A 15,385-nucleotide genomic window follows, 5' to 3' on the forward strand; every position below is an offset into this window, starting at 1 on the left:
GACGAGATGCTGCACGACGGAGTCATCGAGCCGTCCCACAGCCGGTACAATGCGTGCATTGTGCTGGCCAACAAGAAAGACGGGACAAGCCGATTCTGTGTGGACTTCCGGCCGTTAAATGCAGTGACCGTCAGCGCCCCGCCCCCCCAGATTAGCGTCGAGGCCGCCGTAGCCGGCTTGGGAAGGGCCCAGGTCTTCAGCACCTTGGACCTGAAGTCCAGGTACTGGCAAATGCCCATATGACGCGGGGACCGGGAGAAGACGGCGTTCACGGTGCCAGACGGACGGAGGTTCCAGTTCAGAGCCATGCCGTTCGGCCTAAATTGCGCCCCGTCCACCTTCCAGTGCATGATGACCCGTGTGCTGGAGGGCTACATCGGGCAGTTCGCCCTAGCATACCTGGACGACGTCATAGTGTACTCAGACACCTGGGAGGACCACTGCCGCCATCTGGCCTTGGTGATGGAGCGGTTGGCCACAAACCACCTGACAGCCAACCCAGCCAAATGCCATCTCGGAGCCGCCGAGGTCGACTTCCTGGGCCACGTGGTCAACGCGGAGGGGAACCACCCCCAACTAGGTCACCTCCAGCAGATCGCGATGGCAGAAGTCCCACGCACCCGGAAGCAACTGCAGCGCTTCATCGGGCTGCTGAACTGGCTCCGGAACTATATTCCGAATTTTTCACAAGTCATCGCGCCTCTGACGGACATGTTGTCGCCCCAAGTCCGCTACCACTGGGGCTCGCCCGCCCAGACGGCATTCGAGGCCGTCAAGAGCGCGTTCACCAGGTGCCACACACTGGCCCGCATCGACCCCGAGCGCCCACTCGTCCTCCAGACGGACGCAAGCGCCCTGGGAACCGGAGCCGTGCTGTACCAGGTGAACGACCACGGAGAACGGCAAGTGGTGGACTACGCCAGCGCGAAGTTCGGCGCGGCGGAGAGGCGGTACCACAGCAACGAACAGGAGTGCTTGGCGGTGGTGTGGGCCGTGAAGAAATACCGTCCACACCTGGAGGGCAGGCATTTCACCCTCCGCACCGACAACCGCTGCCTCACCTGGCTCCACACCATGCAGGGGAGGAAGGGGAAGTTGATTCGCTGGGCGCTGCTCCTACAGTCGTTCGACTTTACGGTCGAGCACGTGCCAGGCGCGGAAAATCAGCTCCCCGACCTGCTCTCGCGCGAGCCAGACGGCAGACGGGAGGTGCTACCGAGGAGGAGTGGGACGAAATCCTGCCTCCATCCCACACCAGCACGACTGCCGACGGACACCCTACCTGCACCCGCCTCACGCTCGGCGTAGAAGGGACCGAAGACCCTCCCAGTACCGAGGCCGACCTGGAGCGGCGCGTCCTCACGGCCCAGCGCCGCTCGCCGGACGCCGACCGGCGCCGCGAGACAGCGCGCGGAGGAAAGCACCCCGCCTGGCAGCTCCGGGGTGACCGGGTCATGACCAGACCGCCGGGGGAAGAGGACGAGTGGAAGACCTACGTCCCACCCGAAGCGCGCGAGGCAACACTGCGATTCTACCACGATCATGACCTCGCCGGACACCCAGGCTCGGACCAGACCCGGAGAGCCGTCTGCCGGTACTACCACTGGCCGGGGGTGAACCGAGATGTCCGGGTCTACGTCCGGGAGTGTGAGACCTGCCAGCGCCGCAAGGCCCGCCGAGGAGACGGGACACAACAACAGCAGCCTCGCCAGCCGTCAACACCGTTCCAGACGCTCGCGCTGGACGTGATGGGGCCGTACCCCCGCTTGCCGCGGGGTAAGCGCTTCCTAGTGGTCGTGACCGACATGTTCACCCGCTGGACAGAAGTCTACCCCTGCGGCAACGCACGGGCGGCCACCATCATCGAAGTCCTGACGCGCGAGTTCCTCACTCGGTTCGGCTACCCGGAGTCCGTCTTGACGGACAACGGCAGCCAGTTCCTGGGGGCCGGGTGGAGAGGGTGGTGCCAAGAGGCACACATCATCCACCACACCACACCCTCATACCACCCCAGGGCCAATCCGACCGAGCGCAGAAATCAGGATCTGAAAACTCAACTGCGGCTGCGCCTAGGGGAGGACCATACCCAGTGGGACCACCACGTCGCCGACGCACTGTTCTGCGTTCGGCGGCACGTGAACGCGGCCACTGGGATGACCCCCGCCGAGATGATCCATGGGCGTAACCTGCCGCTGCCCGGCGAGCTGGCAACACACGGCGTACCGCACCCAGGAGAGCAACCGGAGGAGCGCGACGAGCGACGAACCCAGGAGCACGACGCGGCACGCGCAAGACAAGCCCGCTACAGTCAAGGAATCACGCCCCAGACAGCGCGACCCCCGGCACAACTGCGGGCCGGCGATCGGGTGTACGCCCGAGCGTACCCCCTGTCGGCAGCACCGCGCAATTACTGCGCCGGACTCGCTCCCCGCTGGGAGGGGCCCTACACCGTGATGCGGCGCCTGGTGGCGACGTCCTACATGGTGGACTTGGGCGGCCGCCGTGTGCAGAAGATCCACCGGGACCACCTGCGAGTGGCGGCGACCCCCGGGGAACCACTCCCGACCGAACCCGAACATGGAGACACGGCAGACGGACCAGACATCCCCCTTGATGCACTCCATCCTGGAGGACTGGAGCAACAGCGAGAGGAAGCCGAGGACACCGCTCCAGACGAGCCCGAGTACCTTACCGACGGGGAACTGGACGCGGACGCACTCCACGACCCTGAGGAGGCCCCTGAGAGCGAGCCGCCCCCGCGGCATGAGACACCTACGGAGACTCACACCACATCGCGCCGGCGGAGAAGGGGCCGGCCCCGCCACGCCAGGTGCCGGGTAACAGAAGTCGCGTGGGATGACTCCGAAGACCCCGCCAGAGCGACCCCTGACCCCGAACCCATCATATCCGACCCAGACGAAGACGAAGAGGAATCGCCCCCGAGCCCGACCAGAGGTGGTTGGGGGCACGCGGCCTCCCTTGCCGACGCAACTTTCCGCGTCACCGTCACACAACCGCGCGAGGAGGGGGCTGGACATCCCCGTCGGACACGACGCAGACCAGTGAGGCTGCGGGAGTTCATCCTGAACACCACCCCAGGGCGGAGCTCACCCAGCCCGGCGCTGATACCCGAGCGGGAACACCAGCTCTACGGACGGCAAGGCCCGACGAGCCCCGAGGGGAGTAGCCCGCGAGAGCGCCCCCGACGGGAGCGCCAACCCCCGGCCCACCTGGCCGAGTACGTCCTGGGCAGTCTCGTCACGCCGCCCCACACATCACACGCCGCGGCGCCGCCTCCCGGCCCAGCTGCCCACGCAGCGACCGAGGCGGCGTCCGCCTGCGCCAGCACCTCATGCGCCGCGGCGCCGCCTCCCGGCCCAGCTGCCCACGCAGCGACCGAGGCGGCGTCTGCCTGCGCCAGCACCTCATTCGCCGCGGCGCTGCCTCCAGGCCCAGCTGTCCACGCAGCGACCGAGGCGGCGTCCGCCTGCGCCAGCACCTCATGCGCCGCGGCGCCGCCTCGCGGCCCAGCTGCCCACGCAGCGACCGACGCATTTCCGCCTGCGCCAGCACCTCATGCGCCGCGGCTCCGCCTCCCGGCCCAGCTGCCCACGCAGCGACCGAGGCGGCATCCGCCTGCGCCGACACTCCATGCGCCGCGGTGCCGCCTCCAGGCCCAGCTGCCCACGCAGCGACCGAGGCGGCGTCCGCCTGCGCCGACACTCCATGCGCCGCGGCGCCTCCTCCAGGCCCAGCTGCCCACACAGCGACCAAGGCGGCGTCCGCCTGCGCCAGAACCTCATGCGCCGCTGCGCCGCCTCCCGGCCCAGCTGCCCACGCAGCGACCGAGGCGGCGTCCGCCTGCGCCAGCACCTCATGCGCCGCGGCGCCGCCTCCCGGCCCAGCTGCCCACGCAGCGACCGAGGCGGCGTCTGCCTGCGCCAGCACCTCATTCGCCGCGGCGCTGCCTCCAGGCCCAGCTGTCCACGCAGCGACCGAGGCGGCGTCCGCCTGCGCCAGCACCTCATGCGCCGCGGCGCCGCCTCGCGGCCCAGCTGCCCACGCAGCGACCGACGCATTTCCGCCTGCGCCAGCACCTCATGCGCCGCGGCTCCGCCTCCCGGCCCAGCTGCCCACGCAGCGACCGAGGCGGCATCCGCCTGCGCCGACACTCCATGCGCCGCGGTGCCGCCTCCAGGCCCAGCTGCCCACGCAGCGACCGAGGCGGCGTCCGCCTGCGCCGACACTCCATGCGCCGCGGCGCCTCCTCCAGGCCCAGCTGCCCACACAGCGACCAAGGCGGCGTCCTCCTGCGCCAGAACCTCATGCGCCGCTGCGCCGCCTCCCGGCCCAGCTGCCCACGCAGCGACCGAGGCGGCGTCCGCCTGCGCCAGCACCTCATGCGCCGCGGCGCCGCCTCCCGGCCCAGCTGCCCACGCAGCGACCGAGGCGGCGTCCGCCTGCGCCAGCACCTCATGCGCCGCGGCGCCGCCTCCCGGCCCAGCTGCCCACGCAGCGACCGAGGCGGCGTCCGCCTGCGCCAGCACCGCACGCGTCGCCGGCGCTAAGGCGCCACGCGCAATGGGATCGCGTGTCGAAGGGTGCCGGCTAAGCTAGGGGGTCGTCGTACCGCGGGAGCGGGAACACGGGGCGGAGACGGGCTTCCACTGGGGGGGGCATTTGACGTCGTACCGACCATGGCCTTTAAGCCCGTGCTCCGCACCGCCAGTACCGTATCCCGTTTTCGGAGCGCGCCCCTTGCCCAGCCGGATTGAGTCAGGCGAGCGCCTCGGGCGTGACCTAAATAGACAACAAACCATATTAACAGTCACCGCGGCCACTGGCCTTAATTAAAATGCCCGTGAATGTCGGAATCGGAGAAGTCCCTCTAAAACAATTCACAATGGGACAACATGGTAGTAAATTTACAGTCGCCAACTTGATGTCACATTTTAAATAATTAAATACATTAAAACTATTGTTAAGCCTTAAGCACCAATTACCAGGTGCTACATTTTAATTGAGCACCTGGAACATGTTTTAACTGGTAATATAGTAAATTAAATTAATATAAGTTTTTTGATGCCGACTCACAGAGAAGAGAAAGTTTCTCTTCCTTGCGAGGCGGCCATGTCCGGCAGTCTCGAACCACTCCGCGCCGGGAACAGACGTGTGTCCGTGGGCAGCATCCAAGTTTCTTTCATTTTATTACTTTTTATTCTGTACTAAATCTTTAAATTTAAAACCTTTTGTTAATTCACCGCTGCCCACGTCGACTCGGCGCGTATTTTGCGGAGCCGGGCCTATCCCGACCGTCTTCAGTGTGATACCGCGATACGTCTTGTAGCACAAAACGTACGGTACTGGCCGACTCCAGCGAAAGTGTTTTTACTTAAGGACGCCGTGCATATGCCTGCCGGCTGCACACACGTAAGTGTTTCGCCGAATTTAGGAGCCCTCTCATAGAGCACCCCCTGCACCCATTAATGTTCGGCGCTGGCCGTCTCCAGCGAGCATCGACCCGCGTCCCGCGAGACTGCCGCGGTAACCATTAATGTCGCGTAGCGTTATGTTTTTTCTGTATTAATCGTGTAACGGCTAGACGTCGCCAAGTGTTGGTGAGAGTGTTTTGTAGCGGGACTAGATTAAAGGTAATTCTCACCAACTCGTGTATACTAATTTTCCGGAGTCTCCCGTCCTCCACACGGCCGAGCGGCCTTCACAGTCAAGAAAGAACCATTCAGGGTAGATTCAAGCCGTGTACCTGGCGGGGCACGCGGGGGCAGAGTACCCACGACCCAACATCAATGGCCTAGCAGTCCGCTAGCCTGGCGCCCCTCCGGACAACAAGAGCACCGCGACGCCCGTAGCGCCCGTCAGGTACCCCCCGGGCCTTTCACATAGGTCGGGTGACGGCATATGTTTGCTACACAGTCATATAGACAGTGATTTGCTTTTGTAACATTGAGGACACAAATTGATTTTACTCAATATTTAAATGAAATAATTATTGGACAATGTACAGATAGTTTAACGAAACACATGCTAATTTATGGCTCGTAATCACTAAACGCTAGAGCTGGAGACTACAGCATGGCTGTGTAAGTGTTCGAAATCAACCTGCAGGTTTCCCTAAAACTCCTGGTAAATGTTGAAATCTACGCCCATATATCTGGAATGGTTCATTTTCAACGCCACGGCCGATTCGTTTACCAATTGCCTTCATTTCTGTAGCTATGTAAAGTGTTTCTAAAAACCTAGCTGTCGACAACATGGAAATCTATAAAAGTTAATTTTTTAAAAGTCGTCATTCATCATGGAAAGCGTTACACACAGTCTGATCATGTTTCGTTCGAGGCCATTTCCCATTTAACTTAAACAGGTTGGCAAAGTAGTTCAGATCGACATATGGACGGCTTTTATATAAATGGAACCAAGCGCCATTCAGTCACAACTGAGAAAAGACTGTTCAAAGTATTGATATGTCAAAAAAATAATGAAACATCTACATAAAAAAATCACTGTAAAATATTTTAACATGTATAATAAGCTGCTTTATTATTATGCATAACATTGTGAATTATCTTCCTATCATAGTTTAATCAGTAAAAATGTATGTTGGTTCTCTTTGAATAAAATAAAGTAGAGTTTCTTTAAAAAGAACCAAGTATAATGGAACATGAATGCCATGGTCACGTTGTCAAACAAACAAATAATACACCATTTTAATTACCTCAATATCCATTGTTCAGTAATTGTCCATTGTAAATCTACATAATCGGTCTTAAAACAATCTGGCAAGTGTTCTTCATCTGTCGGATATAAGCTTTGTGTTAAAAATGCCAGATACATTGAAAGCATAACTTATACCATATGAGATGACAAATAAATTACAAAAATGTTCTTAAAAGTCAGTTGGTTACGAGAAACTATTACTTACACATTTCAGCATAAAACACATAAGCAATTTATTATTCATCTTCCATTGTGAATTCTGCGTTATTCCCAAAGCCATCTATGTCATCTTCAACCTCTGTACTCGACTGAAATTTCTGATAAAAATGCCAGACTCCTTAAGGTATAAGATGACGAATAGATTTAATATCCTTAAGCTTTTCCTTACTTATAGGCTTTCCTTCAGGCCACAGCGAAATTAATTTAGATGATTGAAATCCATATGAGTCTCCCTCGTCGCTTGTTTTTGTTAATGTTAACATCAATGAAAGTTTCTTGAGAATGGCTGGTCTTCATCTGAAGAACTTGTGGTTTACATCTCTCCAATTTAATTTGACGAACTGTGAGCCAGTTAATTTTATTTCCTTCTGTGTAAATCTTCCTGTTGGTGATCTCTTTCTCTATTTCACTGGTCCCTTTAAAGTCATAATTCTGCATTTATGTCACAACAAATTTTCTCTTTTTACGGCATCCTTCCATTACATTTATGTAGTCCTCCAAAGTATATAGTCGCTGTTGTTTTAGGGCAGATTCCACATCGCCAAAATCAGAATCATTCGGGAGGTAAGTGTGACAGAATTCAGTGGGTTTAGATCACCAAACAATGTGTTCATCATTAGTTCCATTTTGATATTCCTATCCTGGCCCCCACACGAGTCAGACCACAAAATGATGTCTGTGAAATTTTTTTCCGACATGAGTAACAACATGCTTTCGCAAGCTGGAACCCACTTCTTGGGCACCTCTTCCGGCAGTGCCTTCTACCCAAACATAAAATTAACTATTGGATTCTTTCCCAGAGTCTATCCCAGTATTATAAACCCATATTTGCCTCTTGTAATAAATTATATTTTTTGGGATTCTAGGCAGAGGCAATGTTTTCTCCATGCCATAACTTAACGTTTCCACATTTTCACATTCCTTTGCAGTCTTAAGTTCACGATTCATTGCATCTCTTGCTTCTTCAGCTACTGACTGATGCACATTTAACTCATTCATAATTGTTTCCTTTTCAATGATGTTGCAGTTTTGCATTGCTGCATAAAATCTGTCACATGCATTGCATGTATCTTTTTTGAGCTTTTTTTCGTTTGATATTAAAATATCTGTGAAGTATAATTCTGTAGCAACTAAAACTTACTGCTCCATTTCCTTCATTTTCCTCTTTGTATAATTCATACATTTTTAAATCTGTAAGTTCTGTAGATAGGTATTCTGTATCACCACTCACCCGCCGACAGTAGTGTGATTTATACCTAGGAAACTTGTTGATGTGGTCCTTAATTTTTTTAATTTCAACTGGAGAAATTCGAGGTACACCTTTTCTTGAGTTCCTCTCTAGTCAGTTACACAATCGGAGCGAATTTTGTTCAGTGATGTGTTGACTCGTTTTGTTGATACTCCAAAGGTATGAGTACCTACTAAACATTTCTCTGCAGACATTCACTTTATCCAGTTCGTATTTTCTAGTGTATTGTCGTTTGTTAGATGATGACCTCTTTCTTTTAACATATACCTCTTGAATATGTGCAGCAATGAAAGCAGTCTGGCAATCATAAGATCCTAAATCCCAAAATTTCTCAAACATTTTTTTCCTGAAATCAATATTAACATTGTCTTTGCATCGTTTGGAGCAGTTGCAATTAAAATCATTGAATTCCTTGGGACTACAGTAAGTACCTTTAACTACGAAATGAGGTTTGTTGCTGTCTTAGTTTTTTCCATGACTGACATGTTTGACTGACATGCTTTCGTTTTCTCCCCTTTTTAGGTCTACCTCCTTTCTTATTTTGAGTCGTTTGTCCATCTTACTTTTCAGGTACATTACTATTATATTCATTCTCTTCCTTTATGTCTTTGGTCTCTCTATATTCACCTTGATTGCCTGAATCTAAATGTGGAGTGTAGTCTGGATCTTGAACACTATCATCCCAGTCTTCATCATAATTTGTATGATCCTTTTGACAATAGGCCTATACATCATGATCATGTTAAAAAAAACACAATAACAAATCTAATATTAACTTATAGAATTTTGTACCCTCAGTATTTCAAAATCTACATTGAATTAAAAACAAATTGAATCCAACAGTGTTTGATTTAACAATATTATTACTGTACAATCAACATAATATCACTTGGTTCTTTTTAAATCAAGAAAGAAAATACACATTAAATTTTCTTTAAACAGAACCAACCGCCAAATGTCACTTGGTTCGGTTTAAATAAAAGTAGAAAACCTCTATGTAAAATGGTCGTTGGTTCAAGTGCTCACAGATAGGAGCACAGCCTATATATCACTTAGGTCTATTTTTTTAAAGAATTTAGTGTGTTTCATGCATTCAGTTATGGGTATATCTCAAAAATATAAAAAATGGCGCTTGGTTCTTTTTATATAAAAGCCGTCCATATCTTCTACATTAGCCTCTGATTGGCTGTTTAGAATATAAACATTCCTTTGCAGAAATTCAAGATGGAAGGTGTTCCTGGCACAAGTTCGAGTAATATTTTACCGAATGTAACAAAAAAAATCAACAGGTAATTATTTATATATATATTTTTTAATTGATCTTGACCTTAATTTTCTTAAAACTGAGATAGGTACTCTCGTTCAGAAAATAATTTAAAAAAAAGTTAAAAAATGTACTGTGCATTTTGTTTGAATTCCCGATTTGTAAAAATTTATTGAGCAATATGAAAACACATTCCCGTAAAATTGAAGTCATTTGAGTCCGTGTCTTTTTAAAAAGTAATTATCTCAACTGTGCTCAATTTGATCAAGTCGCAGCGGCTCAACCGGGTAGGACTATCTATCTCACGTGGAAAACAGATTTGGCCTTGCTATTGAAGATCAACATACATAATTTTATTACAGTACATGTGATATTTAAAATTTTACACCAACTGATGACCGAAAAATACTGTTATCCACATGTAGCTACCCTAACCTACATACTTATAATAGTTTTTACACGGTAACCACTGGTTCAAACTGAAGGAGTTTTAGGAAATTATCGTCCACTTGCCAAAGTGGAAAAAAAAAATAGCTTTGGAATTTTGAGAAACTTTTTTGAGCAAGTGTACCTCTGTTAATGAATTATTACTTTTAAAGTACCTTTATATACGATACAGGCACAGTTTCATTTGTTTTTTGTTTCTTTACACCTAACTTATTTCATTTTTTATGAATCACATAATTTTGAACATTTAATTTGAATGATATGAGTTGTGTACTTAACATCTTACAGGGACCATTACCAGGGTAAAATATTGGAGATACTAATATAGGTATTAACATACTGTATTCTATAATAGTGTGAAATAAAATTTTACGTAGCTGTGCAAGTAGTCATTCTACACATGCGACTAGTCTGTAGTTGTAAAATTAATATTTTAAGATTTCTTGGTGTTGTGTGTTGACAATAAAAAAAATAATAAAAATTAGGTAGGCATACTTGGTTGTTCATTTTAATGCTTTTAATGTTGTGTTTTTTAATGTTTATTTTTCAGGTGTGAAACATGGGGTTATGATGAAACCAAATGTTTGGTGAATCTGTGGTCTGCAGCTAGAGTACAGCAGGAACTACGAGCTGTGTCTAGAAATAGGCCAGTGTGGGAGTCTGTAACAAAAGACTTCAATCATCAGTTTAAGCCCACTGTTCCAAGAACTTGGCTTCAGTGCAAAACACGGATACAAAATTTGCTAAATAAATACAAAGCAGCCAAAGATGAAAACAGGAAGTCAGGTAGTTCCTAATTTGAGAATGCTTATTGTTTATCAGTAAAATCTTGTGTGAAATTCTGATCACTGTTTAATGGAGCTGAAAATAACTGAAATTGCATGATTGGTGATACACATTTGTCATTATGAGATATATATTTTAAAACTAGATATTGTTTGCATGCCTCTGGCTCAACTACTTATCCACCAAGTACATTGCCGCACATTGTGCATATAATATACTCAAGTGCCAAATGTGTGAATGAAGTGAAAGCATTAACAGGCATAAACTTTAAATAAATTCATTCTGATTGCTTAATTGGGTTGAAGATTATTTGCTTTATATTCAGCATGTTAATATAATCATGTTATTTGATTGAGTAGCAGGTCAGATAGTTCTGTTTTACTTAAGCTGGATTTACACGACGCAATATGCACGCAATTTCCATGCAATCTGCTAATATTGCATTGCAGCTCACATAAAAAATTCTCAGAATTTCACACGCGATGCAAGCTACGGTGCAATATCTGAGAATAGATCATGCTCTATATTTTGATGCAAGTTGCGCAGAACAAGCACTGTGATTGGTCGTTCTCTGTAGTAAATTTACGCGCGTAGTTGTAAACATAAACAAAAGCAAGCACTTTACAAACATGGAATGGACACCCGAGTGTGTTTTGCGGCTCTTGGATGAATATCAAAAATATCCAGTTCTGTACAACACAACATCGCCAAATTACCATAACAAACATTTGCGTGAGAAAGCAATACAAGCTGTGGCCACGTCTGTGTCGGAATTACGTGTAAACACGACCACAGAAGATGTAAAAAAACAAGTTTAGAAATCTGCGATCGTGCTTCATCAGATAACATTTACATCATTGTCAGTGCACAAATTGCCTTGTTCCTTTGATTATCCATTTGTACAGAAATGTGGCGGGAACAAAACAGATCGCATGTTTATTGCATGGGGAATTTGCGCTGTGTGAATGAAAGATTGCATGCAATAATTGCACGAGAGCTTACATGCAAGGAGCTGTGTGAGAAGTGAATTGCATGGTGTAAAACCAGCTTTAGGAAACATTGTAACAATTATTTAGACTGAAACTTTCTGTAAAATTTTCATAATTTTTTTTTCTTCACTTACCATTCATGTATATATTATTTTTCTTGATGTTTATTGCACAAAACATTCCTACCTCTTTATGCACAAGCCTGGTTCTAACAATGGTAAAAATATCTAAATTTTGCTGATGTATTTACTTATCAATGGTTTTTTTTACAAACTTTTGTGTTATATTTAGGTCAGTGTCTTTGCTGGCAACAATACATTTTACTATTTATTTTATCAAATGTATTAATTTGAGATATTTCTGAATGTAGGCTTTGTCAAGTCAATATAGTGTAATGAAAATGTACATATAATAAAAACTTACATGACACTCCAATTATTACAGACAAAAATATATCACTTTACTAATCAAATATTTGATTTAGTTTTGTTTATTTATTACAGCATTATCTTGCTTTTACAGGTGCTGGAAGGAGTACCTGTTTGTTCTTCGAGGAAATTGACATAATAATGGGAACTCGTGCAGTCGTAGAGCCTCCAGTGCTACTAGACTCGATTCAGAATGAAAATTTACCTACTGTAAATAATGAGGTAGCCATTGAAAACGAACATGATATTTCAGTGCTTTTAGAAGAGAGTGTGGATACTTCACTGGATGAGTCCACTGAAAGTCATGTTTCAGAGCCACTCCCATCTAATACAAAGAAGAGAAAATGTACTGCTACACTTGCTACAATGATGGGTAATAATTGTTCTGCTTAATAGTTGTATAATTTTCTTTGATAACTAACCTTATCTACATTCAGCTTGTTCGTTTCATCTTACTGAAGTAATGAAGAGCTAACTTAATTGTTTAGTTGCATTGCTAATTTGTGCTAACATTTGTGTTTGTTGACCGACATTATTTTTTGTTCTTGCGATTGGGCTACTGCTCTGTTGCAAGGCCTACCCCCTTCCACCAAGCTGCTAAGTTTTAGTAGTTCATCAAGGTTTTAATGATTGCATGCAAGATGGGCTGCAAAATGGAGATTCCTGTATAATCAGGTTTTTTTTTTCCTTTGAAGTCAAGGAAGGTAAAAGTTCCGTATTGCATATCCAAGGAGATACCTTAATTATGATGGCATGTTATTTAAGTATATTTAATGCAGCTGTACTAACCTAATAATGATTATTTAATATCGCTATACATACTAACATAATAACTGTACCTGTATCGGATAGAAAAAGATACCCGTTTTTGGTATGTGCAAGATCTTTCGACGTGCTAAAGTGAAAATATGAGGACGAAGCATTCAATTGGGATTTGTAAATAGTTTACGAGGAGTATAAAGCTAAAATTGACTACATACACTTAGGATAGGTTCACAATATGTTTATTTTATTGAGTAGCGGCTTCTAGGAATAAAAGGCTAATGTGATAACTTTAAATCATAGGGTTGTTGGGTTGATTCTGGTATAGTAATGATATGTGTTTAATATGTAATCCTTTGTAAGTAGTTAATATAGCTAACCTAACCCACTTTTCACGTAAGTTATTATTTACTTATACAGCAATAAGCCAATTCACTGTACATGTACTCCAAAACATTTTTAAGTAGCAATACAGAATTTTCGGAAAAAGGCTAATTTTAAATCCATACTCATGTGAACTTTTTATTCATTATAAATACATACAAACATGCATGCATGCAGCATGCTGTACTTTGGTGAAATACGATTTAATCTAATATAGACAAGTTATAACGGTTCGTTATATACAAAATAAACAGTTCAACGCCGATTGTAATTTTTGTTGTTTTTTATTTTTTTCAAATAGAATGCACCGACGATTCCAAACACTTCAAAAAGAGGCTGCTCATTTATTCCACATACATATGCCCGTCGAACAGATGCTCGTAGTTCGCGTGATGAGAATTTACCGGAAAAAATATCGTCCTTCAGTAATGTTTTACTGCAAGTATACGAAGATGGTGCGACCTGGAACAGGGCCGCACCCAGCGAAAACGAATCTCGCCCCGAGCCAAAACGCCTACGAAGGTGGCCGTAATTTCTAATTATACCCGAAACGAAATACATAGAAAATTAGGTTGATTTAATAATAGGCCTGGCTCCGACCACCAACGTGAAATTATCTCTTCTAAATTACATTATAATTTAGCGAGAAGCCATCGAACGCGACCTACTCGTCCAGTGTTCGACAGACGACTGGTGATCTCATGAACTCGTCTCCTCCACGCAGGGAGTAGACGTCACATGACCTCACCGACCAATCACACGCACGCTTCATTCACTCTTACAGATACAAACCAATCACAGAACAAGTTACAATACATGAAAAAACCTTTTACATACACAACTCTGGGCTTCCCCTGATCTATCTCTTTTCAATTTCACCTCGAAATCGGGGACTTCCATTCTCGTTCTCTCTCCCACACCGTGAGAGAGCAGCTATCACTCAGTTCCCATACAGGGGGGGAATTACCGTCTTTATCTCGGTTGGCGGGAAGCACTGTTTCTTTCTCACTTACACTTACAGGCCTCTCATGCCTCTCTTTCTAACCATCACACAAGCCCAGACACAGTCCCATGATTTATAATTATATTACAACACGTTAATAAAATTTAAGAACACTAATTATAATACGAATTACTTTACAAAATTAAACTTATTGAGAAAAAACCTGAAAAAGTAGGCCTAAACAGGTAAAAATCTAGTACAACGGCTCATTTGTGAATAATTACATAAAAATTACTAATGATAGAAAATGTCTAATAAAATAATCAATACCTTCTTAAAAACATAGCAGGTGAAAATAACATATACTAGTATCCATAATTTCTGAATATACTGTTTCCTAACTTATACATCACTCAAAAAACATTTGACTTATTACTGCTTACACATACAAAAGAAGTTTAAAAGAAAATTATTTATATTGGAGGGCAGGGTTCTGCAATGTTACAAAGTGTCTAAAAAAATTTATTTATTAAGATTAATATTGCGTGTTTCAACGAAAAGGACCACAAATGTGTTAATTTTTAGGTGCCAATAACTTATACTGTTTTAAATAAGACAAAAAATCATTAGCCAAAAATTTTCATACTTCAACTGATTAATTGGATCTTAATGCTATTAGTCAAGAAAGAAACTACTGACAATAAATCTCTTATAGGCTGTAACAATCCAGGTTATGAAAATGTCAATAAACTGGAATTTTACTTGTTTTGGCCAACTTATTTAATTTTCTAGTGTTTGTATGTATGTATTCATTATTGCTTATTTGTCTTTATTCGTAAAATGTATGGTAACATAAGTTTCCCTTTTTTCTATAACATGGTTAGCTGACTGAATAACTCCATTCTTACAAGTAGATGACACATGTAAAAGAATTCCTTTCACTTTCATTTCAAATTTTCACCTAAAACATGCAAAAACATTGGTTTTACAGATAACTTTTTATCCGAGTTAAAAAACTCGGAGGAGAGGTTTTACGAAGCGGAGAGAAAAAGATGGCAAGAAGAACGGCAATGGGAAGAAGAGTTGAGAAGAGCAGATTTGGAGAGAGAGCGACGCTACGAAGAACGGATGTTTGAATTGTTGAAAACTATAGTGGAAAATAAAAAATAATATTCTGAA

At 46.1% G+C, this 15,385-nt stretch overlaps 1 long non-coding RNA gene across 1 annotated transcript; it reads left to right on the forward strand.

Moving 5' to 3' along the window:
* The first annotated feature begins 9,397 nt into the window (after positions 1-9,397).
* Positions 9,398-15,385, forward strand: LOC134540646 (uncharacterized). Its single transcript, XR_010076480.1, has 4 exons — positions 9,398-9,492; positions 10,465-10,700; positions 12,212-12,490; positions 15,198-15,385. It is a non-coding gene; the product is annotated as an uncharacterized LOC134540646 (long non-coding RNA).

The sequence above is a fragment of the Bacillus rossius genome, chromosome 17 (assembly GCF_032445375.1).
Source record: "Bacillus rossius redtenbacheri isolate Brsri chromosome 17, Brsri_v3, whole genome shotgun sequence".
Taxonomy (NCBI): Eukaryota; Metazoa; Arthropoda; class Insecta; order Phasmatodea; family Bacillidae; genus Bacillus; species Bacillus rossius.